This window comes from Salarias fasciatus, chromosome 8, assembly GCF_902148845.1.
Source record: "Salarias fasciatus chromosome 8, fSalaFa1.1, whole genome shotgun sequence".
In the NCBI taxonomy this organism is placed as follows: Eukaryota; Metazoa; Chordata; class Actinopteri; order Blenniiformes; family Blenniidae; genus Salarias; species Salarias fasciatus.
The window spans coordinates 15844780-15869612 of NC_043752.1; the positions used below are offsets into that span (position 1 = coordinate 15844780).

At 42.5% G+C, this 24833-nt stretch overlaps 1 protein-coding gene across 1 annotated transcript in view; it reads left to right on the forward strand.

Annotated features, from left to right (window-relative positions):
- Window positions 1-2753: 2753 nt before the first annotated feature.
- The window catches only part of LOC115392820 (protocadherin-15-like), a 178816-nt gene continuing 156736 nt past the window's right edge, over window positions 2754-24833 (forward strand). The window contains exon 1 of the mRNA XM_030097425.1: window positions 2754-2866. The gene's annotated coding sequence lies outside the window, so the exon portion shown is untranslated. The remainder of the gene's footprint in view (window positions 2867-24833) is intronic.

Below are 24833 nucleotides of genomic sequence, written 5' to 3' on the forward strand. Positions count from 1 at the left end.
TGCCCTGTTCTGCATGGTGAGCCCCTTTTTTGCCTGTGAATGATACTCTGCACACATGCAGCAGAAACATCCATCCATCCATCAACCCGTTTTCTACATCACGCATTCAACTTGGGGTCACAGCGGGGGGCTGGAGGCGATTACTAAACAGTAGGGATGGGACGAGATCTCGTGTCACGAGATCTCGCGAGATCGCAATGCCGCGAGATCTCGCGAGATCGAATGCCGCGAGATTAAGTACGTCTATATAAAGGCAAAAACTCTTTATTAACTGGAATATTGACGGAATGATACATTACATGGCGCACAGCCTTATAAACACGTGCAAAACCCTGAATGTGGTCATATTCATATTTAAAAATCCGGTCGAAAAGGACATGAAATAATGTTCTGCGCATGTTCTATCTGCAAGGAATCTTGGTCTTTTGAGTCCACAAACTACTTGTGATACAGTTTAATTGATACGACGTAAAGAAAATGTGCGGAAACGATCGTTCAGTTCTTCTCTTTTATTGAAAAAACGTTGCATCGCATCAATGAACATTTTACCTCGTCTTGCCGGCTCACACTCTGTTTCTAACAACATGCAGAGAGAGCCTGCAGCGGCTGCGGCGCCCTTCTTCCTCTGTGGTGTCTGTGTAAAATAAGGTTGAACATGCAAACAGCGCACCTAGTGGCATGAAGTGCAAATGCAGTCATGGCGTCGTCTGTGCGCCGCGGTTTGAACGTGAATAGGGGAACTAGGCGGCCGACTCGGGCGCAGTGTAGAGCGGAGGGCAACGTGGCCGTACAAGGGGCACTCCGACCCGACACTCCATGCTCCGACGCTGCATGTGAGTACCGCGCTGCCCCCCCACAACCTCAGCACCAAACCCCCCCCCCCCCCTTTCTCGTGTCGTCTCGATCTCGTGGACTCAATCTCGCGAGACATCTCGTCCCGTGAAATTTGTGTCTCGTCCCACCCCTACTAAACAGGAGACATGCAGACACATCATGAAACATGATGCTGCCAAGACATAAATAGAAGAATGAGACGAGATATGCACAGACACACGAGACCAGAATGTGACCTGGCTGATTGGACCAGATGAGAACCAGACCTATCCATTCATCTTTTATTTACAAAGTGGGAGTTGTGGGGTGCTGATTTGGAAGGCAGGGTACAGTCTGAACAGGCCGCTACTGTAATGCAGAGAAATGCAGAGAGAAACAAATGCACACAAACTCACATCAACACCTCAGGGCAACACTGTCACTAATCAGCCCTTTTCAGATCATTACCTCAGTAATGTTATTGAAAGTTATTTCCAGACTAAACTTTTTTGTTAATTGAAATTCTCTAAAAATCTCTGTAAATCAAGCAAATATATCACATACAAAGTAGTTGTTGTTATTGTCTATCTGCTTGAACTGTTTACTACCGTGCTGTAGTCAAAGCATCTTCGCCATCCACAGCGTTTTCAGAATCTGTTTTCCCAGTTTACAAATTGCGTTTTTGGGGGCCATTCGCAAAAAGTGGCTCCAAGAATCACGCCGATTTGCTTTTTCACCAAACATATTTAAACGGGGCCTTAATGCTGTGCCCTCTTGTTGTTACCTGTACATTGAATGTGGTCATAGTCAAATAAAGTATCCTAAATTTAAGCATACAATGATTAAAACTATCTCTGCATTCAATATCTGGATTCAAGCATGGAGTCAGAATGTATGTTGAATCCATCAGTTGTGTGCACTAACTGGCACTAAGTAAAGGCAAAGCACCAGCATTTGTGATATTTTGCAGAAAGCAGAAATGTGGAATTTCATAATGACCTGGGATTGTGCAGCACATTTGACAACATTCAGGATAACTTTGGAATCCAGAATAACTTTGGCCATTGTGCCAATCCAACTATTTATTAGGGGAAAAAACTGGAATGCAAGATAAAATTACTCAATATGATCGCTAACTCATAGTTAAGGTCAAATGCTCATTGAATCTGCAAAGAAAATAAATTGGGTAGAATTTCGGAGCAGATATTTTGGCTTTGAAACGCGAGTCAGTCGACTTTCAGTCTGTTTTTCCCCCCTCGTTATTTTTTTATTTATTTATTTTCGTTTTTTTTTTTCTTTCACAAGCGTGAGTGTGGGAGGACACCGACGAGTTAAAATGCGCTCGCCCAGCCAGCCTGCCGCTGCCCCTGCTCGCTCCTCTCCTCCGCCATGGGGCGCACGGACCGGAACAGAGCAGCGCCGCCAGCCGCTAAGCCGTGCGCCTTTTGCCGTGGCCGTAATTAGATTACGAGGCTCCGATCCGCCGTCCCTGCTGCTCCTGCGGTAAATGCACGGCTACCTGAAGACAAAACCGCCTTTTCTGACTCTGCGTCGCCTCCCTCTCCCTCTCTCTCTCTTTCTCTCTCCCCTCCCTCCCTGCTCTCTCTCTCCCCCTCTCTCTCTTTCTCCTGCTGCCAAGCCAAAGAGGGAATACTAGAGCGCATATTCTGTTACTCTGCCTCTGCCTGTGCTCTTACTTCTCAGTCCCACAATGGAAGACTTCTACTAAAGAGTCTTTTTTTTTCTCTACATGAGAGCCACGGAGGTCTCTTTTTTCTTCTTTCTTCCTGTATTTTTTTTTTCCTCCCCTCTGTGTGGTGACTTGAAATTAAACTCCTCGATGCGTTATTTTCCGCGGCGGATTTCTCTCCTCCCCTCCAAAAAGTGGGCTCAGCGCTGAAGCCGGGCGGCGGTGCGGCCGGATGAGTTGTGTGGATGTTATTTCCAGCGTTTCCTCCTCGGGCCGGGTCTCTCAGCGGCCCGGACACAGCAACAGTGTGCGGGAAAAGTAGATTTGTGTTGTTAGACGCATGGCTTCAGCGAGGGTAATACGGTAAGTCCCGCCTGATGATCCTAAAACGAGACTTAACGCGGCGTTTGTGTGACTCTCTGCTGACTTTACTGACCTAAATGCAACAATTTCATTGAGCAATTGCCTTTTTTTCCCTCCACATATCCACAGCATTACATGCAGCCCTGCATAGTTGGTGTTTCTCCGTGGTGTTTCTTGATCGAAGTGAAGCAGTTTTCCCATGTGTGTGGAGAGAAAACGCTCAAAGACAAGAAGGGGCAGATTATAGATTATAGATTATAGATTATAGATGACAGCCTGTGCTTGGGAAAACTCGTCTTTCTCCGTTTTGCTCTGTGAATTGCAGCACTTTTCCTCATGTTTGAGGCCAGATGGGAGAATTCGCTGTCCGTGGTGCTGAAACAGCCCGACGCCTTCACCGCTGCTGCTTTTCTTCTAAATTGACGTCGACTTGAATTAATTCAGGACGACTCAGCGCATTTATATGCAATGCGCATCTTTAATTCATTTCAGATCTCCTCGGGCTATTGATCCTCACTGATGCACTGTGATCAAAACGATTAGGTACGAATTTGAGCCCCCACCCCCTTTAGAAATATAGTCCTCTTCATCCTGCTTCAGAATGGGATTTCACAGCGTCCGAAGTGGATGAACTGGATTGAATCAGAACAGGAAATGCCAATCAAAATACTAGTTTCACCTCTTTGACAGCCACGTGGTTTATAAGTCATCATGCAGCAGTAATTCCACCCTCACAGTCCCTCCTGATCGCCCCCATCTCATGTGTAGGATTATTTTCAACAAGTACACAGTGAGAGCCTGGATGCCTTGTGGTCTGTCTGAGGGGGGTGCAGTGGTCCTGTGGAAACCTCGCAGCAGACTGTGTGTCTCGGATTATGAAGCGGGAGAGAGTCATCCGATTACTTTGAATTACGGCAAGCTGTCGCCTCCTCCTTCTCCAGCCGATCGTGAGGGGAGAAAGTCAAAGGTGACAGTGGGTGGAGAAGATGTCAAGTATGTGTAACAGCTTGCAGATGCGTTTATCTATTTCTCGATGCCTCCACCTGCATTCATTAGCTGTGCACCTGATCCCTCACTGTATTACTGTGCAGCTTGCACATTCTCTTACAGTAATTTATTACTAAATAATCAGTGATGACTAACTCTTGTGCTGCGGCATGCTGTTGTGCATTATAGTGAAGTGGAGTCGGAGAGACTGTGTCCAAGTAGGTAAATCCACTGGATTATGGGGCATTGCTTTCTACCTGCCAGAGTGTGTTCTTATGCATGCATAAGCTTGTGTGTGCATGTATGAGAGGAGAGAGGAAGGGGGAGAACGAGGGGATGAGGGGTCAGACAGACAGAATGTGTTTTGTGAACCTGCGACCAGTCCACTCCTCACCATGTCAAATCCTGTTAGTCACGCTGGATGACAGAAGCGCCAGGATTTCGATTTAAATAAGTGCAGCTAAGTCCTCGCCTTTGAATAGAAGATTTTTTTTTTTTCATAAGACCAGATGTTCCATTGAGTTTTCTTTGCGTAGTTTGCTATTAATACAGAAAGAAAATGTGATATCACTACAAGTTCATTGAGAAATTTGCATCCATTATAGCTTACTTGGACTGAACAATGTTGAAGATTTTAGTTTATGTTTTTTAGTCTCTGGTTGTAGGTAACCACCTGGATATTATCAATGAGCAAATCAAAGGAAACATTCTTAAAATATCTTAGATTTTTTTATATATTTCAAAGTGTTGAACTAATCTCTGTGCCATTTGAAGAGCAGACAGTAAATCTAGTCTACAGTGATTTAGATGAACCACTGCAGAGCTGTTTTTTATAATTAGGGGGAGTAGGAGTAATCCTTAATGTGAGAATAAAACAATTGAAGCTTTTTGTGGTTGGATTTCATCAATTCTCACTGAGAGTCTCAAGAGTAAGTGAGTTTGTTGGTGTAGAGCTGTTGACTTGTCTGAGATCTGAGATTCCAAGTTAAGAACAGCTATTTTTATTGTCTTTCATATCAGGTTTGATACATTTTTAACCCCAAGCAAGCATCAAAATGCATTTGCGGTGACTTCTGTTTGCTGCAGTTTTTTTTTTTTTTTTTTCCCAGTCTGTTTTTCTCAGTTCGTTTCAGTTCAATATATCACAGCACAATGGTAAAAACTGAAAATGATTCAAGCTATTAAAAATGCATTAAATGTCACACATTTCGAATACGGCCACTACAAAATCAATACGTTTTATTTCCTATGGTCCCAACATGCGTCTCAGAGATGATGCAGGAGAAATATATTGAAATTAAACAAATCTCCAGAATGCAACTGCAGACAGGTTTACTTTGTGGGTAAAATGCTTATAATGGTGGAGAAAAATAATTTCCAGCCTGGGGTGTGGGACCCCTGTGGGCTGAGGGTGGGGGCATCAGGGACCACGGTGTGGGGCCTGTGGTTAAGCTGTACAGTTTTGGCTTTTTTTTTTGGAGTCAACATGAAGAAAAAAGACTGGAAAACATTTGTAAGCCCTGGGTAGGTCCTTACCTGATCAACGTGCTGCCGAGTCATTGTTCAGTTGCTTGAAATAGCCCAACTTGATCCTGTTTGTTGTTGGCTTGAGGCACTACCATGTAATATGTGGTGAAAGGATTAAAGAGCAGCTGTCAGCCATTTACTGTAAGTACAGTCTTATCTTCAGAAGTGAAGAGAAATAAGCAACACTGTTGGTAATAATCAGACTTTGATGGCTGGATTTCTTCATTACCCCTGCTGTGAGAGTGCAGTGATGTGGTTTTCTCTCTGGGAGCAAACAGACCCAAAGGCAAGGTTACTGATTAGCTTGGTTTCCACTGAGCTTGGCATGGCTGGTAAAGCCTCGCTCACATTTCATTACAGTCACCTGAAGCTGCCCCAGTGACAGCAGTGAAAAGCCATGACAATGATGACATACAGTCAAAAATACAGTATATCTTCCCCCCCCCGACAGGTGCCTGAAATTCACATCTCAAACCGCGGTCATGGCCAAAAGTTCCAGAAAAGATTCTCAAAGTGGGAAGTTTTCATGTGAAAGTCCCCAATCATTCTGTAAATGCTTCATCATGGAAACATTTTGACCTTGCCCGCCCCATGAATATGTACATGGTGATTATGCGGAGTTTGACTGATTGAACTGTCACATTCAGGCGGGAAAGAAGGAGCCTCATTCATCTCGCCGGTGCTGGTGGGATTCCTTCTGTGTGTTTCAAGCATGTTTGTCTTTGAATTTGGAGTGTGCGTTCAGCAAAATCTTATTTTACACCGTCTTTGAATACAAAAGGTGGACTGTTATTTAATTCACATAGCAAAATATGTCCGCTTTGAATTTTAAAGAAAATGTGACAAGGAAAGTTTGTCACTGATGTTTGCCAATTGAAATTTTGGTCTCAACAGAATCATTGCATAGACATGCAAATAGCAACATGTGTCTTGAATTTCTTGAATATTAGACTTTCTGCCTGCCCTTGGATCTGAACACTTGACGTCCTCATCTACTAAAAAGGATTCATGATCAACCATAATATATGGCAGAGGAGGAAAATAACATGTGCAATCCATGAATCGTGTTCGCCTTCATGATGATGGAATATACCCAAAATGCTGGGAGGAACTGATGCTCGCAGATGCATTTACAATGAACAATGTGTTTTAGAGCATCAATAAAATGGTTTTTATTGTGTTATATGAGGAGAGGTAAATCAGCTCAGCCTTTTGCAGAGGTGCGGCCGCTATTTTGGCTGGAGATGTTTTCTCAGTTGGCCTCCCATGACTTTTATTTGTGGACTTCATTTTAAACTCTTTTCTCAGTTGTACGACTTATTACCGTTTGAAATATTCTTCTGGATGTCTTCTATCACGGGGTTTTCTTCTCACAGCTTTGAATTTTTTAGTGGTCATTTCCAATATTCAGGGTTTTTCTTTTGTATAAACTGTAAATCTTTACTGTTTTAAAGCTTCCTCCACCATGTCCAACTTACAATGCTTGAACATTTTATACAGAATTTTAGTGAATCAGTGCCAAAGCCTGTCCATGTGGCATTGCTTCTTAGCAACAACATGAAATATTCTCTAACTAAAACAGGATGTTAGGTCAGTGGTGCAGTGCTTGTTGTTATTTTAAGGGAGAGTTAGAATATATGCTCATAAAGAAATGGTAACAACTTTAATGTATTCTGCTTGTTGTACATAACAGTTTTTCTCATCTTTGTCAGATTTGATTAAATACCTGCAGAAGGGTTGTGCATATGTGAATATTATTACCTGCAGTATAGTCCTAATGGGAACTGGAGATGGCAATTTGCCTGGTTTATGTGAAGCTACGTCCAAAATGTGGCTGCAACACTGAAGAGAATTAGTCCAACTTCTAACCATGTAGCCGGTTTTCACACACAATGTTTCCCATTGAGCGGTTAACCTGAGCCATGGAGTTACTGCACTCAGTGGACATGCTGATTCACATTCTGTGTGTGATTCGCTCTGCTCAGACTGCATTCTGACTCACGTATGAATACATATTACATGTATTAGTCTCCCAATACAAGGCAGTTGTGTAACATGATGTCCTTCATGACTGACAATGGCACCGCTGTGTTCTTATGATTTAACATTGGTTATGTAGTTTTTAGTTTAATGTCCAAAATGCTGGTTTTCTGAAAGTCTTATATTATCTCAATAATAATATTCAACGTATTCCTATTCTGTGTCTTTTAATTCCTACAACAGATCCCTCTGTAGCCACTTAAAACAGAAAATTGCCACAATAGCTTCATTTACATTGACTAACCTGGCACCTGTTTTATCTACACACACTGCATTTGGACCTACTCCCCCCCCCCCTCTGTGATTACAGCAGCCATCAGAAAGGTGTCATATGAAATTAGGCACACTTGTGTAAGCAGGAATAATTGCTCTTATTGCTGAGTTCTTCAGTTTCCATCTGATGAGGAGTATTTGCGGTCCTCAGAGGTACCGGCCAAGTGTCTGAGCACGTCTAAAGCATCTGTTCTCTGTCTGCTGTTTTAAGGGTTTGGGCAAGTGTACTGTACTCCTATTTTTGTGGCTACAGTACATTGGATGCCACTTTTATGTCCCCACATTACTGAATAGACCACCTGTTGCACCTCTGCTTGGAGACGCGTAATTGGCTTATACTCTCAAAAACCTGCCGTGGACAGACGTAGAAAGATATTTTCATATTTTGATTCAGTCGGCCATCTGTGCGTCTCAAGTCAAACACATCTATTGGATTTATAAACCTTGTGTGTGAAAATGTTTCTGTCAGATTATATATCATCTCTTTTTTTTTTTTTTTTTTGCAAAATACAACAGAGAAACACATTATAATACAGTTGTTGACATTTTCACAGCACAGTGAAAAGAGAAGTCAGGAGCCTTTCTGTGTTCATTTGCATTTTTTTCCCTTTCCATGTGTGGATTGTAGTTGATTAGAAATGCCTCCAGGGTGAATTGGTGGATCTAAATAGCCCCCATTGGTTGTCCGCCCTGCCCTGTGATGGACTGGAGTCTTCCAGAGGGGGTACTCAGTCTGCCCATTATCAACTGGGGTGTGCTTCAGCCCCAAACAACACGAAGACAACAATTAAATTTGATTCATTTCACATCTCAACAGATGATTCATGATTTTTTTCTGTGACAGTACAAATCGCCGTAAATGGCTCTTTTTTGGCTCACGCAGCGTTGTTCCAGCAGGCTTTAAGCATCAGTTGGTGCTCTAATGGTGGTAGTTTGACAGGACATTCTGCAGCTCCTTCTTCATTTTATCAGCAGGTTTCTGAAGAAATCCAACCTCGTAACCAACTTTATGTGCTTTTGAGTTGCCATTCCCTCAGTGACTTTTTTCTAACAGCATCAGTAAGAGATGAGAAAAGGACTACTTCTTTTTCTTGTTTTTTTTTTTTTTTTTTTTTTTTTTTTTGCTTTGCTCTGCACTGCAAAATTGAGGCAGAGGTGGTTTAGATGTTTTTGAAGTAAGCTTAGAATTAAAATGACGTTGATATTGTCGCCAGCATTGGGAATTTATTGTATGACATTTATTAAAAGACTGACTAGCTGCAATAGATGCAATAGTTTCCTCACACTTGTCTGCATGTGAACATATCTGGATAATCAGATGGAGCCCGAGATCATATTTCACTGTATTATTTCAAAGTTACATCATAACCTGTGACAACAGGCTACGATTCAGTCGCATTAAATCCACAAAAAAACAGAGCAACAAAACAATCCGAAATGCTTCTTGTGGGAACTGCGGATGTTCATGTCATCTGGAGAAAAAAAAAAAAGAGGGGGAAATTACTGTTTTTAAGAAATCCGAATCCCAAAGATCACAATACTCAACAGCAATATTGCAAGTTTAACCAATTTCATGCAATCACACTGCTTGACAGCTTTAGGTCACTGAGCAAGGCTCTAAAATTTAAACCATGTCAGAAATGTAAAAAAATAAAAATAAAAAATTACCAAATGTGCAGATCAGATGGAAGGGAGCAGCTGAAACACATCTCTCTTTAGTGTAAAATCCACCAAGTGAACTTCTGATTGACGTCACGGAAACAACTGCGCAGCAGATGTGAAGATTCTCATTGACATTTCCCCCTCAGAGTTTGTTTGGTTGTGCCAGGTGCTGTTTTGAATTCTTGTGTGTGAGAGATTGAGTTTACATTCAACAATACAGCTCAGTTAATTGTTCCTAACGAGATTATCTGCCTCCGGGCCAAAACACTGCCTGGAATCTGCATATCTGGCAACCCAGGCGGCACAAACAAAGAGGCAAATTAGCAAAAGCTGCCTAACTTAATTTCTTTAAGATCAAATTTTCATTTGTTTATGACTTGGAAAGGGCATTACACATATTAGTTAGCTGTGCACAGAGAGTAAAATACTTTTTCAGAAGTAAAGTAAACTAAACTGGGCTGAAAATCAGTTTGTGGTTGTTTGTGGAGGTGCCTCTTCAAGAAGAAGTTTACGAGTGAGCCCGAGTCCCAGGGTGAGATTAGATGAACTCAATTTTAATCCTGTGTGGTAAAAGTTCTGAAAACCCCCTGCCCCAGTTTAATACCCTAAGTAGCTTTCTATCTGATCAGGGACTCCTAAACCCCTTCAATCCTGGACCCAAATAAGAAAGAATTAGTCAATGAGCCTCAGACACGCCATGCCACAGCACTGTGTTTGCCTTGTAGATTTACCATCACCAGTGCGGCTGCTTGCTCATAATTTGACAGATTGAGGTAATGATACATGGCCAATAACATTTAGTTCAGTGGCAATTTGTTTAGTGTTGCTGGAACTGTAAAAGTAGGACATAACCAATGGGCAATCAGTTAATGAAGTAGCAGACTTTGCCCCGTGTTGCAGCCACCTGAGGCGGCGTCTTTTTTAACCACTGTCATGGAAACACAGCTGCAGTGTTTATTTGGGGTCGGAAATAGCGTTCAAGCTCTGTGTACAAACAGTATATCGGGGACGGAATCCATTCACGTTATACAGTAATAATGAAGATCAAGTGAATGAATGAAGTACTAACGGGAAGATTTCGCTGTTATTGCTATTGCATGTAATAGTTCGACATACGTTTGCTGTGAAAATATCTATTTCAGTTGGCAAATCCACATTCAATGTGTGCGGACGTGCGTGTGTGTGTGTGTGTGTGTGTCGGGGTGAATAAAATAAAAAACAACTCTATGCCCTCTGTAATTAGCGGTTGATCAAAGTAAAGAGCGTTCTTCTAAGAAACTGACAGAAACCAGCTAAGCCAGTAAATAAGTAAATAAGTAGACGCCGCTGTCCTTAAATTTGACAAAGTGTCAGAAACATGACTGCCGGTGAAAAGCTGCGGCGTACCGGCTGCAAACACAAGCAACACTCTCCTGACGCATTAGCCATCAGGTTTAAAGGCCATTGACAGGGTGTGATTTGCTTGGGGGGGAATGTGAGGGATTCCCCCTCCTCCGTCTGCTCTGTGTATCCCTCCTCCTGAAGAATTATGCTTTATTGCCAGTGGGAACAGAGTCTATCCTTTAATCATAGTGATTAATGCTAGTTTGCCAACAAACCACAGAAAATATAAATCATTCTATTTTTTTAAAGTAAATAAACTGGTGAAAACTTGAGGACACTTTATAGATGAAACAGCAGGAAAGTGTTTGTGCTGGATATATCAGCTGTGTGAGTTTAGTTGGTGAAAAGATTCAGGCTTCATTCACACGTTTTCAAGTGCAAATGGAAAAAAAATGTTGTTGTGTTTGGGTGTCTGGAGGAGAATGCAGCCTGCGACGATGTTTACCTTTGGTGTTTTTGGAGTTGTCACTGTCATTGCAATCCAGCGTGGTCATCTGTCTCTGTCCCTGTACTTTATAATAGTTGAATTTTTTCAATTTGGCCGACATTACATGTAATTTTTCGATCAAAGCACCTTTTTTTTTAATTCGTTTAATTAATTATTTCTTACCCATCTGAGATAAGTGGAACTGCTTGTGGCCCACGGACTCAAACGGGATTGACCCCTTCTGCTCTAAAATGTGTTTTCTTGCTAATTTATAGATTTTAAATGTCTTTAATGAACAAATTTTGGCTCGATAATCGCTTGAACCGGTGCTTCTTCCTGATGCATAAGTTATCAAAAAGTCACTAATGGATGCGAATAGTTCATCGGTATTGCAAAGGTTCTCGGATGTTTGACCCAAGGATGTTTAGAGGCATTATTTTCACTTCCAACTAATCACACTTATTCACATGTCTGTTAGTCAAAAAAAAAAAAAAAAAGAGAGAGATTACATGTCAAATAATTACAAACAGCGGGTGAGAAAATATCTGTAATTTAATGTGTCGGTGAGTGAGATAATTGTTGCTTTATTCTTCTGCGTGGGGAGGAGAAGAGCAATTATCTGCAACAATGAACAAGTGTGTGTTTGTGTGTGTTTCCGTGTTTGTGTGTGTGTTTCAGCGGCCACATGCTAAGTCACAGAAGGTTGCCTGTGTTAAGTCTCGCCTCTGGCTCACTGTGTGTGCTCATGTGTGTGTGCATGTGTGTGTGTGTGTGTGTTAGAGAGAGAGAGAGGGAGATTACAGTGGCTATTGCCAACTTCAAAGTGTCTGCTGGTGTTGTGCCAGGTCAGCATGTTTACACAGGAGAATTGATGTTGGGACACACACTCATCGTCTCACACACACAGACACACACACACGCATACGTGCACATGTGCAGACACACCTTATCGCCTGCTCTGGCTCGCGAACACACAACACACAAGCCGCCCACGGTGCATTGGTCTTATCAGTGGTCCCAGTGAGTTGTGGGGGGGCATTTAATCAGGGTCAACGCACAGCTCTTGGCATCAGACTGATTCCACCATCTCTCCGCCTCTCTCTCTCTCTCTCTCTCTCTCTCTCTCTCTCTCCCCCCCTGCATGTCGTTCATTCACTCACTTTCCCTTCACACTGACGAGGCTGGCTTGATAAATATTGCCCAGAAACTAAATTTTGTTCCAGAAAAGTTGAGGCCGTTACACTGGAGGCTTGAAATAGTTTCACTCATGGAATTACTAACTTTTCCCAGACACTTCTGCAAAAGACTGCACAGGTGAATCCAGCTCTGTGTCGTGTTCCGTACAGAAAGTCAAGTCCAAGAATCAAACCAGAGTCTCTTCATTGTTCATTCCAACCCAGTCATTCATCCTCATGATGTAAACATTTAACCGGTTTCAGCTAGAGATGCTCCTGAAAACTTTAACCTAAACTAGTCCACCACTCAAAAATAAGAAAACACTCAAACTGTCAAAATTGAGCACTTAATAGTTCTCCAGAACACGCTTTGTGTATTAAAAGCCAATTGAAGCCTTTAATCGCAATCTTCAACGACCATAAAGGATTTGAAATGCTGCTGAAGTAGGAGGCACACTGTGCCACGCGGTACTCTGGAGATTACATTTTGTGTCCCAGCGTGCCGTTTCCAGCCTCAATGTATTTACTTAACGGCTAACAGCAGCAGCCGTTGTTCAGTGCAGTTTTTTTTTTCTTTTTAGTATTATTACCTATTCTTTACTGTGACAGCCTACATGATACCCTGTTTTCTTTTTCTTGATGCACATTTTGAAGAAACACCTTGTTGGGTGTTGACTGACTCATAACCAGACATCGTTCCTGTGCATGTATAGACGAACTATTTACTGCTGCACATGCGCAGTAGCAGCGTTTCAGAAAAGTTGTGATCCGACCCATTTACATGGAGACAGAGTTGGAACATTTTCAAAAACGTTCCACCATCCAACGTATGTTTCCTGTAGACGGTCTCCATTGGCCACCGTTGATTTCCGTGCACACCCTGGTGAGTTTCATGTCCAGCCAAGGACTTCTAAAGAGACAGAAAAAGTTTTGACTCCAGTGAGGAGACTTGTCTTATGCTTACTGAAGAAGTGTTGAAGTCCACTTTAGATGTCAGCTGCAGTGACTTCGAAGTTCACTTTTTTTTTTTTTTTTTTTTTGCCTCAAGGACTTCTAAAGAAGCTGGTTTCAGTTCTCGCCGTGCTCGCAGAGTGACTTAGAGGCTCAATGTCAGCTTTTACACCTTCATCAGGTGTTCCCGATTTCACACATTTACACGCGGACGTAATGTGATGAGTGGCTCGGCCTGAATGTGGCACTTATTCAGACCTCTCTTGGGAAGAAAGCTATAGCGGAGCGCATCAAGTGAAATCCTTGACAAGCAGCAAGATTTTAGCAGGATCAGTCGCCGGGTATCGGCACTGTTTTGTCAGCTGTGTCATGTCAAAGTGGGGCAACTCTGGCTTTGTTTCATAGTGGTTTCTACAGTGAGAACACTGCAGATTTTCTCGCATTTTAAAGCACAAACAAGATCATGCGACGAGCTCAAGTGTGCTGTATGTTTGACAGACAAGTTGAGATGAGGACTGAAAATGCACCCACATATGTAAGCTATTTATCATGATCACTCCCTTTTTTTCCTTGTTTTTTAACTCTCACCATTTGTTCCCGCTCTCTTCCTTCAACACCAAATCTCCAAATATGCAATGAATGCCCTTCACCCGTTCACCCAGTAGGCTCACCTACTCTGCTCTTCACTCTCTCTTCTCCTCCAAACATTGAACAAAGCTGTCACTGTTGAAATATTTGGATTTTTGTGGGTGTTTCTGTTAATACTTTGAATACCCATGACCTTGTATTTGCAGGTGAAGGTTCATCCCGTAGTCAATCTGAAGGGCACAGCTCTGGTGATCAGTGTTGGAAACAGCCGTGCCATTAAGGTATTGATTAAACTTCAGCTTGGAAAAAGAGACATTTTCCAAAATGGACAGTGGTGTGGAGGACGATGATCGATTGACTCTGGGATGGACTGGTGACCAGTACAAGGTGTGCTGTGCCTTCTATCCACTCTCAGGTCCACTGTCCCCTTTTTCCTGCTTCCTTATTTTTCTACCTCACCAGCTGTCTGGACAAAATGTCCAACATTTGGATTTTTTCAAGATTTCCTTCAAGATAGACAGGGCTGCCAACTCCCCACATAACATGACATAACATGTCAAGAGAGATGCAAAAGTCATGCTATGAGAATTAGGATCTCATAGTAAGAAAATAGTGGTTGATGTCTAAGTCAGGGTCGAAGTCACGCAAAGCCCTCATTGAAATGCTCCTGTTTGTGTGGGGTGTTATTTATAAAACTGATAACTTGCCTCCAAAATGCAGATGTGCACCAGACCCTGCGGGGTGTTAGTTAGAAGCTACGGCTCTGTTTACACGACAACGTTTCAGATGAAAACATATTTTGCATTTTTCTGTCAGAAAAGTTTCATTTTGATTTCATAATTTTTTTTTAAACGATGTTCACTTCTACTGAAACAGCATGTAGGGCCACTAAGTGGATGCTTTAGTTCATTTCTGTCATGAAACCACACACACACACACACACACACACGTCTGTGGAGAACAAGGCCATAAACATTAGCAACGGTGAGTCCAAACACCTTCATTTGGACAGACGACAAAGTCAGATTGCCATACGGGTCACTTCCAACGACTGTGGTTTGGTTGCGAAAGTGGTCGTCTCGCAATCGGAAGGTTTGATTTTATGAACGAATTCACACGACGTGTCCTTGAGCATGCCCGTTGGCGTGTGAATGTGATTGACAGTGCAAAGTGCTTTGGGCGGTGCAGAGGTGCTGCGTAAGTGAAGACCATTTATAAAAACCAGCAGGTCCAGCATGGATCGGGAGTCGTGACACTCTTGAAGCCGCCATTATTGTGCATAAGTGGAGTTTTAGATTGTTTACATTGAGATGGAGTCGGAGTGTTTTTCAAAATGTTGACGACGTGCTGTGATCCGATGTAAAGGTGTCTTTATCATCATTTCATCCACCGTCTGATCAGCTCTCCACGTGCTGCCTGAGGACGACCTTAGAGCGCGGGCCCTGTGCGTGCCGATCGGCGCTCTGCACATCATTGGATCAGCGGCTTTGCAGCCAAACTCAGGTGACAACGTCTAAGTGGTGCTGGCAGCTGTGAGCTGCATGCCAGCCGTGATGCCCGTTCCGGGGCAGTATGTCAGGCTTGCATAGTAAATGCAGGAATTAGTTCAGTAGGTTGGGAGGAGACCGCTTTATAAGTCTGACATTTTTATAGAGGGAAATTCAGTGACACTGCTGGTGGAGACTGTAAGTGGTAATGTTTTCTCTCAGGTACTTGCAAGGTTCTTTAATAAAATATTCTGTCCATTACTTTGATAATGGCTTTTACAAAATTAAAAGAAAAAGTAGCCTTGCTGTGAATGTGATGCGTTTTTGCAAAGATGCATTTCAATGATGGCATTGTGGACAGCGAGGATTTTTCTTTGTCAGCGACCGAACTTGAGCCCACGTTTTTTCCATCACTGCGCTCCGTCATGACCTCCTCGGCATTTGCTTGCGACAGCTGTCATTCCATGCAGGCTGAACAATGAATGAGTGGCAGCCGTTCCCTCTCCTCAGACATTAATACGTCACTCCTTACACCTGGTTGGATGAATGCTGTCTTTGAGGGTCCTGCCAGTTTCTAAGCCAGAGAAAGACATTTTAGGATATACTTTTTTTTTTTTCCCCCTCACTCCCCTCAGTAGCAGAGAGAAAAATGTGACTCATGTATTGAATCTAAACAGTCCAATTTACATAGTTTCACTTTATTAACGGCCATTTTCGCAAATGTCGCATGTCTCATTTTGTGTCACATCGCTCCAATTAATTAGAAGAGAGCCATTAGTGTGTGTCCATGTGGCTTCTGTTGGAAAGTCTTTGTGGGGAAAAAAACATTGACAGCTGACAGCTAAAAGCTTAAAAAAAAAAAAGAGAAAAAAAAATCCCACAAATTAAAAATGGAGCTGCTATGACATTAGAGGTGAAATCAACCGCATGAAATGAGATGCGAGATTTATTACCGTCCACACACTTATGTGACGGTGAAATAATTGAGGAGCAGAGAGGTGAAGGCTATCTGACTGATCAGCCATGGTCACCAATGGCAGCACAATCTGTCATAGTTAACACCTACTTACACCATGTTAACCGTGGGCCACGCTTCATTATTCAGCCCCTCACAACATGCAAATGCACCGGCTCATCCACGCTTGTGCACACACACACACGTGCATACCAACGATGCCCAACTGTTAGATGCAATGAATATCTCCTTAATCTCGTGTCCCGTCTGGGCAGGAAGGACCGGAAATGAGTCATCAGGACTTAATGGGGGGGACAGGAAATAGACGGTCAGACCTTAACAGCCCTGCTGTGGTTCATTAACCGCAAAGTGAGAGAAATTGAATTCGTGTTCAAAAGGAATGGTGTGTTTGGAAACTGTTATTACGTGTTCACGTGTTTCACATGTGACTGTAGCCAATCGTACTGTATGTGTTTTGTACATCCTGGTCTAAAAGTTCAGAGAAACAATGCAGCAACTTTGAAAATAATGATTCTTTGTGGTCTAACCTTCTGGGATTTTTTCTGTTTGTTTGTTTTTTTTAATGTTTTTTGCAAACACTGACCTTCAAGGCGCTTTAAAAACAAAAGATAAAGACAATCAAAACATCTTTAAAATAAAAGCTAACCAGTTATTAACTGGTGCTTGCTCCAAAAAAGCATTGCTTCACATCACTGTTGGTGCTTATGTTGCGTTAAACTTCTATTTAAAAATGGTTTAAACTGAACATAATGTGTTATTTATATCCAGAAATATTTTTTGTAGGTTACAGGAGTTTTAGTGAAAGGGTTAATGGGTGTTTGGTGGACTGGTTGATTATTAATGTGGCCTCTAGATGAATAAACAATAAAGAAAACAAGACCAGTGAACAGAGTCAGATTTTAAATTACAACAAAAACACACAATTTCTGCTAATTATACCACTTGCGGATTCCAGTTAGCCGCGAGCATGCACCCGAGTCGCCTCACCAAATGTTCTCCCCAAAACAGTTACAACAGATGAGTTAAAAGAAGGGAAAATAATTTTTAACACTACTGTAAACAATTGAACTGTGTGTGCGTGTGTGTGTTCTCATCCTCATTCTTGAAGTCTCCTGATAAACGTGCACCTGTATATGTACCAGTGCCCTTTTTTTTCTCACCTGCTCTATTGACATTTCCTTAAAGGTCATTTCTGATTGCTGAAATGTAACAGAAGAGAATCCGGGCTGATCATATCGATGCGCTCCTCCACTGTACAATGGCGCACACTCACTGCGGAATTAGAATCCTGTGCATTTTTTTGATTTGTTTTGCGCTTCGTGTAATTGCTCCGTCATGATTTCACCCGTGTTTGTCATTTTCCGCCTAAAGCCTCTGCTAAGATTAATCAGCCGTTCAGTATTTGGTGCTGGGCAGGTGGCGTGCAATCAGTTTATCTGACCTTTTTCTCTGCCTCCACATTTGGAAATGAAGTTGATTAGAATGGTAACTGAACCAAATGACAGATATGTGAGCAAAGAAAGAAAGCCACAGTCAGGTGTTAATTATTGGGAGGATACACTCAGACACAGTGTTTTGATCATTCCAGTTACTATCCAAAATAAAAGTAGAGCTGAAAAGAACAAGGATAACCACAAACCTTGCAGTTGTGTACCCCAACTAACTATACAAAACTATAATAGGACCTAGAAAACCTCCAGTTACTTCTTTTTCTTTCCAAAACACATGCATGTGAGGCTAGTTGGTGAACTGGTCTGGCTCCAGCGCCCTGCGACCCTACGATGGGACCCTACGAAGTGGTCTCGAGGTTGAATGGATGAATGGACACAATGCTGCGTGAGCTGCCATAATACACACATATTGAATACAAATAGCTCACATGTTGCAAAAGGTTAATCCACAACACTTAGATTTTCCTCCACCACCACCAAAAAAGATGCTTCTTTTCTTTCTTCAGCAGAGAACTGTTATTCATTTTACATTTGTGGATTTCACACCCTCTGAAGAGGCTCTGATTTTCATTATACTGTCATTTTGAAACAAAGTGAACCTCAAATCGATTTAAACTGCAAGTTTCCGTACAGTAAGCCGGCCCAAAGCTGATTTCATATTTGAATAGTAGCAGATTTGAGCTGAGGGGAATCCACATGATTAAATCCTTTAAATGAGACCAGACCTTTGAGGATTTGACAAAGCATGAATGAGATGCCAACTCTCCAATGTGGAACAAATACATTGGAAATGCTGTAAATCGTCCTCGACTGACCCAACTTCCCTCGGCTCCTCCTTCGCTTTGTTTGCGTCTCATTGTGTCTCTTAATTCAAATCTCTATTGCTTCCTCAGTCTTGCTTGGAATTTAAATCATTTACTGGCATGACTATTAAACAAAGCAATATTGCTTCAGCAGTTTTTTTTTTTTTTAATGTCCACAAAACACTCATATTTGCAGCGAATTACTGCATAGTCACTTAGAATAGCTAAACGTTGATATGTTATTTCTCTCCCTCTCGGTGCATCCTAAAACCATTCATTTGTTTTCACATGCTCCCAGATTGATTTTCTCATCAGTCTTTCCTCTGCATTTCAGTCCACAGCTCTTACGGTCACTCATTTCCTTTCCATCCTCATCTAATTTTTCTTCTTTGCTCTCTGGTTTTGAAAACTTTCTCCTTCGATGATGAAATTTACCCCGCGTCGCTCACGTCCTTCTTCTTTTTTTTTTTTTTTTTTTTTGCTTCTGGGACGGCACAGTTGAAGGATTCATGCATTTCCATTCACTGCACAATTTTTGTTTTATCGTACCTTCCCCATGCCTGGCAATAGTCTCCTGATTACATTAGGAAAAGGAAAATCCTTTGAGGCTGATGCGAGCAAATCCCACAAATTGCTTCATTTATTTGGTAGCACTTGAGGTAACATAACTGTGATGAGTGTCAGTTTTGTTGACACAAAATGTGGCAATGTAATGTTGCCACTTAGTATTCTGGCTTTAATGCTGCTTTGGAGTGCCGCTGAAAATAGAAAAAAACGCAGCTTGAGTGCAAATGAATGACCCCCATAATAGCGGCAACAAACACCCTGCAAACCTCGTGATGAGATATTGTTCTAACAGTGGCGGGTGCTCTTGATGCAAGTCCTCAATAAGAAACACAACGAACATCAAGATGGGACAAGAACACAGCTGAATGAAACCTGGATGATAAAATCTAGCTTAATCATCAAATCATCTCTTCATCTCTGCAGCAGAGTCGACAGTCATTTAAGCTTTTTGAAACTATATGGTTTACACAGTTCTACTGTTTCAAAGTCAGATAAATCCAAGTTGCAAATCAAAACTAGTGCTTTAGGCATTATCATCTAATCCAAGAAGAGAGGCACAGGCAAGATCAGAATGTCACAAGATAAAAACTTTAAGGGGCCAAAACCGAGCCATGACCAAGACCAAGACTTTAGGAGGTCAAGACCAAGAACTTGAAACTATGGTCTCAAGATTGGTCTGGACTGCTCTCAAGTACAACAATACTATGTAAAATAAATTAGGAAAAAATATGAAGCCTCTGGGCTGAAACTTTTAATTCAACAGTACTTCTATGCATACTCTCCGAAGGGTTACGGACCTTTCCAAGAAGAACCTGAAGGCAACGCGGTCAGCTCGCACAGCGTAGCATCATAGTTCATTCTCTTATCAACTTCGGAATTTATTCGACTCTTGGTGCAAAAAGGCTCGGACTCCGGTTCCGGTGTCAAGCCTTCCTGTTGTACGGGTGCAGTGTGTGAAAGCAGGGAGCATGTCAGGTCAGTCGTGCGCTAGGCCTGGCTAATTCAAGTCAGATCTTTCCCTTTTATCCTTCGTAAGTTGGAGGTTTCAGCTTGTACTGCCAGATCCGCCTTGCTTTGTCTTCGCCCCTTTTCTCTTATTGAAAATCCAGAACTTGTTGTGACCTGAGGCTTGAAATCTCGCCCTTCATAATTCATGATTACTTCCCATCCCTCACTCGCTGTGTGAGAGTGGCTGTGTGTGTTTAGCGCTCGTGAGTAATCGGCTGCGTCGTGCCGACATATGGACGCGGCGCCTCCTCGCACTCGCAGGTGTTGATGGTCCCGGTGACACTCAGCGAGATTGGCAGAGTGGGATGAGCGCCGTGCCCCGCCATTAGCTTATTGGACGGCCCGGTCGGCGCGACCGCGCGCTCGCGTGTGTCCGCGCTCTCCAGCGCTGCCAAGTGGGGTAGAGTTTGTCCTTAATCAGCATGTTGCAAACCTCTCCAGAGCGGTTTAATGGCTATTCATAAAGAAACTCCAAACGATGTGTTGTGCATAGCTGCAGGAGCTGTTTGCTCCAGACTACAGTAGATGCACTTCATTGCGACAATTTGTTACATTATTGTGAACATGCACACTTGTTTATGTGACTGATCTACAGTTGTTTTTTTGTGGTCCAGTCCTAATTGTTGGTACGAATGCTGTTTCCTGTCAGGATGGATCCGTTACAGGCCGTCCCGTCAGTCACTCTGCTAAAGGTTGTCATCTATCTGTCTAGAAAACACACATATATATTCATATATATCTAAAAGGGAGACATTTCTCGTCTTGTTTTGGCAGCAGACGCGCTGTGAAAGACGCACAGCAGACAGACTGACAGCGAGGAAGCGGTTGTCGGTTGTGACAGAACAAGGGGAGGATCGGCGCTCGGCTGTGTTTTCCTGCTCACGTGCGCAGACAGTCAGTTACAGTACCGGCGCATTATCAGTCGCGCTCAATGACAGGAAGCTGATCACACACACACACACACACCGAGGAAGCAAACAGCTTATAACAGCTTGTCAATGTCTCTCACTCTGGCTCATTGTTTGGAGTGCAGCCTCCCCCGTTGTTGCTCGCCGTCTGCATTTCACTATTTTTAACAGTCACGTATTCTCTATCAATAACTCATTTGTTTAAAGGTCGAAGTTTTCTTTCTCTTCTTTTCAAAGCTTCTCTTCCTATTTATTCACTTTTCTCCTGAGCGTGACTCCTCCTTTCCAATTCCGTCTCCCCTCATCTCGCCATTGTTTCTCTCCCCCATCGTCTCCTCTCTTCTCGCCCGCTATACATCAATGAGTCGTTGTTGTTGTTCACTGAAGCCGGAGACCTTAAAAGTGCAGGTCACAAACTCTCTGCACGGCTTTTATTTTTTTGTCTGGCTACCTTGTATTGTCTAGGACAAAGTCTCCGGCTTTGGTTTCTCTTTTCTAACGTAATCTCTTGTTGTCACTCTCTCTCTCTCTCTCGCTCTCTTTTTTTTAGCTTCTGTTCCTCTCTCCTCTTGTTCTCTTTCCACTGCATTTCCATGTTTCTCTTTCTCTCCTCCCCATTTCCTTTGTGCGAGTGCCTCTCTCTCTCTGCCGGGTGTATTTCCGCTCCTCTCCAGAGGAATGAAACTTTTTGAAGCTCCACCAGAGGAGAAGCGCCTTCAGCCCTAATACACTTCATTCTGGTTGCTGACGCTTACAGCATGGCCTACTATTGTCTGCCACGGTGCTCTGTCAACTTTATTGGGGGAATTAAACATGAGGCGGCGACTCTGCCTCCCTCTCTGTGATCCAAAATTGAGGCTGACTGGGTCCAGTTCAGAAATTCTAAGTGGGAATTCATTAAGCTGCAGGTTTGCGGAGAGATTAACTGCGACGTCTTTTAATGCCATGTTGCTGCAAGCCGGTGTTGTAAAGTAACATTTCTCTTCCTTTAATCCTCCCAAATTGAATTATAATCAAGCTGAAAACTGTCTGATTTAGATAACCGTGATTTCGTAGCCGGTCCTCTGGTGGCTTTCTTTGTGACGACGAGGCTTGTTTTGAGCCACACTGAGTTAATTCACTGCAGCTGTCTGCGGCCGTTCAGACTTTTATCGCATCAACTCGCGCGTCAGTGGCGGGCGGGCGGGCGAGGACGGGAATGCGCTGTCAGGTCCGCGGTGTTCAATATGCGAACGCATTCAGCACATTCCCCCTTTCAAATAAACTGCAGAAATAATGCATTTCTGTTGATGCAGGCGCAGTTTTTCGGACGGAGAGCGGCGGGGTCGCCCGCCTCAAACCGAGGGGAGAGCCTGTAAAACGTGTGCATGTGCAGGAAGAATTTTAAAAAGGAAGCGTGATGACTGTGCGGCTGCGTACGGCGGCTTTACCCCAGGTTCTGTTCATTGTGCTGTAATCGATGTCTTTTCTTCGATTTGAAGCTGTGACCTGTTTTTTTTTCAGAGCTTTTGTAGTTTTGCTATATTTGTGAAAAGACTCAGTCATCAAGGTCATCCATCTTTCATTTTTACTGGCTGTCACACACCTGCGTCACAGGAAACACAACGCGGCCAAAAACACACATACAATGGCAATTTGTAACCCTTACCTGAAAATTCTCTCTGCTTCTGTCTTTTAGATTGTGATTATTTATCGGTTCACAATTTCACAAACACTGCTTCAACGTGAAAACAAAGGCTTTTTGTTTTTCACCCCTGTTTCAAATTTGAGACAAAACAATGAATCAACATTTTCCAGATCATTTCTGATGTGAACACTAATATTTTTTTAATTGCAGTGGCATTTCGGGGAGCATCATTCAGTCTTCCCGTAACCACTTTTCACATAAGTGCACACTGGTCAGTGTTAATAAGCAAATTAGTACTTGATTACAGTCACTTCAATAGGAAGCTGTTAAGTTGTTAAAGGAGGAACTGTGTGTTACTTGTAATTATCTCTGTTAATTACGATGTCTTAATAGTGTGTGCTCAGTTGTGTTGATTGGCCTCAGCTGAAATGTCAGCACTGAGTCTGTCGGTCTCATTCTGATTCACTCATTAACTTCAGCTGAAATTAGTTGGAATTCACAATTTCATTTTTATTTTTTTAAGTTCTCCTACAGCTGTCAATATTAACTTTGGCCACTAAACTTGTAAAATTTGTGTGATTTTATCATTTGGACAGACGAGGCATGGCTTAGAGGTGGCACCGATTTATTCTGTGAACATTTGAAAAGCATTATTAATCCAGCTTAATAGTCAGCGGAGCCACAGCGATCCTTCGTGAATGAAAATAAAATAGTGAAAAACAAACCCTGACTTTGAGTACAAGGTCAGTTGTAAGCAGGAGTATACAAGTTGTCTTTTTATTTACCATTGTCAAGAAAAAAAATCAATCTGGCTTTGAGTTGGCTTATGATAATAGACTACTGAGCTCCTCTGAGATCAAGTTATTGCCTCAAACGATCTATTTCGGATTTGCTGATTTGCTGTCTGGGTTTCTTTTTTTCAGTTTCAGGTTATTAAAAATAAAAACTCAACAGAGGCTGGGCCGCTGAGTATCAAGAAGGACCGTGTAAACACTTATTGTTTATGTAAAAATTAAATCTGCTTTGTATGGACATGTATGAGAGGAAGAACCTTGATGCTCAAAAGTTTTCAACTTTTTTTTTTATTTATTTATTTTTTTAAATGACTGAAGCTAGATTTATTCTTTATCCATGCTTAGAAGTAAACTACCACTGAAATCATAACTTCTATGTTCAGCATGCTGTGCTGGAGTGTGATATTTGCACTTTCATGGGTCCGTCGAGAATAACTGCATGCTTTCATTAGAACTGCAGTGCTGTGTTAGACATGGCTGTATGCCTGAGGATATCTGTTTGTTTGTATTTGTTAATTGCAATCTGCAGCATGGAACACATCCAGTTTCGAAGCGCAGTGTTTTGTTGGCGTTTTCTTATTCTCTGCACTCACCCAGCCATAATTAATTAGAAAACAATGTCTTAAACCTATTAAACTAAAGTGATCCATTGCAATCTCAGTGTTACCACATAACATTGAGATTCCCATTGTGCAGTTTTTTTTATAGAGTACAACTGTGTTTTGTACCTCTAATGTCATTTTAAATACACTGACAAGCCAGCACGCATTGCCCATGTGTCCATCAGCTTCTCGCCAAGATGAACACCGGGGGTTGCAGACCAGAGATGAGTCCTGGAGACTCAGCTTTATGAAGAAAACCACTACAGTTATATATAGAAGTCATAAGCAGGGTTAGCATTGCATCAGGGACACTAGTTTTGAATTCATAAACATCTAATATCGCCAACAATTCGCAGAAATCAGTGCCACAGGAAATAAGTAAAAGAAAAAAAAAACCCACACACACACCATCTGCCACTCTGTCGAGACAGAGCAAATCTGCAATGTCAGAGGTGTTATCACTTTCCTCTGCTGGCTCTCATTGATGCTCCCTCTGACGATGCCCACCGCAGCATTGCAGACATGCAGACGGTTTAATATGTCAGGCTCGGTTCGGGGCGCTGTGGTCTGAAGTGTGTCCTTCAGATGAAGTCGCTCCTGGTTGGAGCCTCCACGACTGTCGGATTTCACCTCTGGGCTTTGGTAGAATATCACAATTACGTTTTCATTATCAGCCAACTCCATCTCCATTCAGAGGGTCGGGCAGCGGCAATCTGACTCTGTCACAGTTA